This window comes from Cajanus cajan, chromosome 11, assembly GCF_000230855.2.
Source record: "Cajanus cajan strain Asha chromosome 11, NIPB_CcT2T_4, whole genome shotgun sequence".
NCBI classification, from domain to species: domain Eukaryota; kingdom Viridiplantae; phylum Streptophyta; class Magnoliopsida; order Fabales; family Fabaceae; genus Cajanus; species Cajanus cajan.
Genome location: NC_138527.1, coordinates 1313095 through 1319094, shown reverse-complemented (window position 1 = coordinate 1319094; position 6000 = coordinate 1313095).

The window sequence follows — 6000 nt, the reverse complement described above, 5'->3', positions numbered from 1 at the left end:
TTTTTTTTATTAGTATAAGAGAAATTAAATTTAAAATAAACTAGCAATAATAACAAACATATATTTGATATTTTAAGAACATTAAAATCTTAAAAAATTATATCGTAAAAATTTAAAGTTAATTCTTAATATGATATTTATTTATTTTATATAAAAAAGAATAGGTTGGCCTATTCCTGGGTTGGAAGGCAGGCCACAATAGGTTAACAAGTTGGACCACATAGTTTGACCTACCATTTTTTGGCAGGTTAGTAAGCTAATGAGTCAAGTCCAACCTATTTTGTTATTTGTAATGATCTTCAAATTATTTTAATAATATATCCAACGATTAGAAATAATTCCATATGGGTAAGGGGTATTTGTAGTCCCTCGCCTAATAATTTGCCAAGAAAATAATCCTTATCTGTATATTATGTTGTGATACATGTTTTGAATGGGAAAAAAGGAACAGGAAGCAAAAATACACTATTTTTATTAAGTTTTTAATCTAGGGGAAAATAAGTGTAAAAACTTTATTTTTCGTACTCAAAACATGACCATTTCTCCTTGTTTGGAGATAGAGACTTATTCGAAAAATAGTAAAAAGTATACCATAATGAGAAAACACTTTAAACTATTGAATTTATTAATATTTAATTTTATGGTTGAGATGTACAATGCATTTTGATTTTAATGATTGTGCATTGTCATTGTAAAGAGTTTTAAGTAGGCAATCAATCAGAAATCACAATTTGTATAATTTTTAAGATAGTTATTATATAAGTCAACAAACTTATCATTTATGTAAATTGTGATTGAATGATATGGTAAAATTGTTTAATACTATTAGTGTATTACCATTAAACTTATACATTTTTATTTTCTTTTAATAATTTTGTTGTTTAACTATGTACCTTATAATCTATTTATTCCATTGTATGACCCTATGTAAAACTATTTTATAATAGTTATTGAATGTTTCGCTATCACCAATTCAATTATTATGAAAAAGGAAAATCAATTTATAATTTTTAAATATTTTCTTTAAATTGATTTAGTAAAAAATGTGTAAATTTTTCACATTTTAAAAATTTTTAAATACTAAGGCAAAATATATATATATATATAAGGTTGAAATTGTGCACCCTTAAGGCAATGTATCTCTACTGTATTTTATTGATGCATTATTGACTTTTTTAAAATATGAATTGAAGATGTATAAAATAAACAATAACGCACATGAACTATGACATTTTTTTTCAACTTTATAAAGGGAAAAATTGCAAGACATGAAATAAAGAAATTTATGTAAAAAAGATGGACATGAAAGATTTGTTACTATAACAAAAGTGGGATTTGGTAGTGATATTTAGTGTGGATAATAGTTAAAATTGTCACTATATGTGATACCCTCTACCCCAACATATATATATAGTAATTATAAAAATAAAATTCTTCATCATTAAAAACTAAATCTCCAACCACATAAGGGTAAAGAGTTCACATTCATAGACTTAATCCAAATAACATGTCAGTTGAAATTACAAAGAAATAAAACTGAGTTTTCAAATAGTTTAATGGAAATAGCATCCTAAACTAAGCCTAGTTATGCCCCGATGTCACATATTCTATCAGAGCATGCCCAACTGAAGCCTAAGCCTCATCACCAACATCCTCATGTTGATGATCACCTGCAACACAATTTAAACACATACAAAGAACAAGAAGGGAGCGAGAAACATCTCACTCAGGTTCAGGTGCAGAAATAAAGGTTAGATAACACACACACAAATCATAACAAAGCACGACACAAAGCACACATTAATTAAGCACAACTCAAGTCATACATACATTAGTAGCATATACACAGTCACTCGTTATGCAATAATGCCATGGACTCGACTCACAAATGCATGCATGTGGCGCCAGTAACATATCACATGATGTACTGCTGCTAGCAACACACGTAGAGTAGTCTTGGAGTACATGCCGGGTCACACCCTCTACGCACTCTCACTAGAAGGTCATATTACTAGGGTCTCGTCGGGATAGCTAAGCTGTGCAAGATACATCCCATGCACACAATGGGCGAGACTAGGACTTACAAACCGAGCTATCCCCAAGGACTAATCTCCAAGATTTTACACAAGGGGGCCTTCCCTGGCAGTGTATTCTATATCTTACCCTTAAAACATTTATGCACATGATGCATGTCACACATTCACAATTTCATTGACTCAACATTTCACTTGTCATGGAATTTCATGTCTTGTCTCATTTCATCCCATTTCACATTCTTATAATCATAGCTTATCTCATTTCATCACATTCTCATAGTCATAACTTATCTCATTTCATCACGTTTCACATTCTCATAGTCATAGTGTTCACATTAGCACATTCTCATTCACATCATGTCTCATGTCATTTGTTCATATTTCACATAGTCATACTCATAATTGTTCCTCATGCCTGTTTCGCATAAAGATCTCTCAGGAACCCATAGAGCACTCTAATTCTTATCAAAACTTGTTTACTTTTAAAATTAATCACATATTTATACATCACATCCAACAAGGAACACAACAGAACAATCAGAAGGTAAAATAGAAAACATTCATATTTTGTCTGTTCCTAGAAGCATGCATCAAGCAAGGGTTGGGGGCCAATCCTACTAACCAATAATTATTCTCACACCCCGAGAGGTTTCTCACTCTCCCCTTACCTGGATAAACAGAAGACGAAGCTAGAGCGGAACCTGATTGATCTCCTTCTCTTGGTTCTTATTGGTCTTCAGAGAGTGTGTCTAGAAGCAGTGCTAGAGCCCGCTATTTATAGATGTCAGAAGTGGTCAGAACGATCCGTTTCAAATTCGAAACGGCCCGTTTTGGATCCTTTCATCATCTGTTAAATTCACATCTAGAATGGCTCGTTCTCAAACCAAAACTGCCTATTCTGGAGTTGAGTTTAACTCATAAAGACCATGTTTGGAACGACTCGTTCTTAAACCAGAACGACCCGTTCCCAACTAGATTTATAGGCCTTTTTAGTGGCTTGGAATGGCCCGTTCCAGTTTGGGAACGGCCCGTTCTAGGCTACTAAATCACCCTTATTGGGCATTGAGCCTTCTGATGTCATAACATGTTGTTCCTATGCTTTGAGAGCTCATTTCTTTGATAATAAAAGCCTATTCCCTTAATCTAAGGTATGAAAATTGGGGTGTTACACTATACATGTTTGGGCACCACTATTTCATGTTTATGTCTCAATTGATGTTTAAGTTTTTATATAAATAATGTTATATGATTTTTGTTAAGATAAAGTGTAGAAGTGATATAATGTTTATTTAGCAATTTTATAATGTATTATTGCACCATTGATCTATATTGAGTTTAACAACACTATTGAAAAATTAATAACAAGTGATTTACATAAATTGTCTAAGAACAATTATGAAAAATATTTTAATAATTGTTGAAAAAAATTAATATTTTCTAATTAATGGTTGAAGTTGTGTATCCTTGAGATTATGTAACTTTATAACATATTATAGTTGTTTTATTGATATTTTATAAATATAAATTAGGATATAAAATTTAAAGAGGTATAAAAAAATAAAGCACGTGGATTTTGACATTTTCAAATTTAGAAAGAAAAAATTATAAGTCATGTGAAATAAAGAAATTCATGTAGAAAAGATTGATGTGAGAGGTATGTTATTATAGCAAAAGTGGGTTTTAATAGTGTAATACCTTCTACCCCACATATAACAATAAGCATAATAATAGAATGCTTTAATGATAACTAAGTTTATGCAAAAATAACCAACTAAACAATATCAAGTCTAGGAGAGGATATCACATAAACAACTAAACATGTCGCTACTTTAATAATAGCCTCTAGTAAAAACATTATAAAAGAAATCTAACATTATGTCTTGAAATATGAATGAAAAACAAATAATTTTTTTTAACTATGCATCAATGTCACATTTTATCAAAAAAACACTCACACAATAGGTCTAGGCATCTTCATCAGCATCTTCATCATCATGATGAATGCCTCACCTATAACAACATATACACCAAAGATAACATATAAACAAGGAGCGAAAATTGAGAAACATTTCACTCTACCTTACAGTACAGAATAAGCTTGGATAATCAAACATGCATCAACAAAGGCTTTTTAGTCTATATAAATAAAAAATTCAAATAAATAGTTTCTACCATGTTGGCAGTGTAACTAACAAAAAGCCCTTTGTCCTAAGTGCTATGTGTGGTAGAGTAATATAATACAACAAACACATGGGGCCCTAGGCATTACTTGTTATTTTTCAAATAAGGGATAGGAGAAAGGAACACAGAAAACATCTTGTCCCTAGACATTTTCTGTTCATTGAGTAAAACAAAAGAAAGTGCTTAGAGGAAGGGCACTTTCTTCATTTTTCACATGGCACAGATGACACTTGGGGGTGGTGCGCATTTGATTATTTTTGTGTTGTTTAGATGATGCCTACTTCTCCAGGTGTTATCTGAATTTTCTACACCCCTTTTGTAGCTCTGTCCATGCATGCTCAAATATCATATGGGGTGTAGGTGTTCTAGCATGCCAATTTGAATATGCAGGTGCAAATTTGAAAAGCGGAGAGTGTTGGGATTGAAATTTAAAACCCCAAACCCCCCCTTCTCCTCCCCTTCCTCTTTATAACAAATGAAACATACCCTTCCTCTTTCATATTTCTTTCTTCTTCTCTTTTTTCACTTTATTAAATAAACATTTGTTGTTTCTCTCAAGATCTTTCACACTAAATGTGGGATGACCCTCATTAGGCATGAAAGCTTTAGGGGTTCCCTATGACTCTTCTATTGAGCGCGAGTTGATTCTCGTCAGGCATGGATGTCATAAGGACTTTTTGTGGTATTTTCGTTGAGCATAAGCTCAATCATGCCAGGTTCAATCCATACAAAGACCAATGTAGTCTTTTAAAGGTATTGCGTCAGGTGTAGGGTGGGTGCAGTTGTGTGTTGTTCAACCTGAGAGTCTCTTACTATGCTTTCATTGAGTTTTATGTTGTGATTCTGTATTTTATGATGTTAATGTGATATGAATTGATATCGATATGTGAACATATGAATATAAATGAGGAGTAATATAATATGACAAGTGTGCTAAATGTGAGATTATGGAACCATGTGAATGTAATGCGTAAAGTCTGTTTGACATACATCATATGCATAAAAAAAATTTTTAAGAGTCCGATATGGAATACACTATGAGGAAAGGTCCCTTATGTAAAAGCTTGGGAATTAATATTGGTTATAGATCAGTTTAGAAGTCTCAGTTCTGTCATCGTGAGCATAGGATGTATCTTGGATAGCTTAATTATCCCAACTAGACTCTAGTAGTATGTCCTTCTAGAAAGAGTGTATAGAGGATGTAACTTGATATATACTCTTAGACTACTCTAATGTATTGCTAACAATAATACATAAGTGTGATGTTTTTACTAGCACTACATGCATAATAATATGTAGTCCATGTTCATTGCATAATGCATTATAACGTATTTGTTATTACCTACTATGTTGTTAATTGTGTTGATGATGTCTATTGTATATGTCGTATTTTGTTATATGCATTTCTTGTGTTTGGTTAACCGATTTTCTTTCTTACATTGTGAGCTAGAATGAGTTGTTTCTCACTCCCTTTTGTGTTATTTTCTTGTGGCTATTGTAGATGATCCTCAATGTGGTGTTAAGGATGTTGGTGATGAGGGCCTAAACCTCCATGTTAGATTCTACTCTAATAGGGCATGTGACATCAAGGATTAGTTAGGACTAACTAAGATTTGATTCATGTTATATGTCGTATTTTGTTATATGCATTTCTTGTGTTTGGTTAACCGATTTTCTTTCTTACATTGTGAGCTAGAATGAGTTGTTTCTCACTCCCTTTTGTGTTATTTTCTTGTGGCTATTGTAGATGATCCTCAATGTGGTGTTAAGGATGTTGGTGATG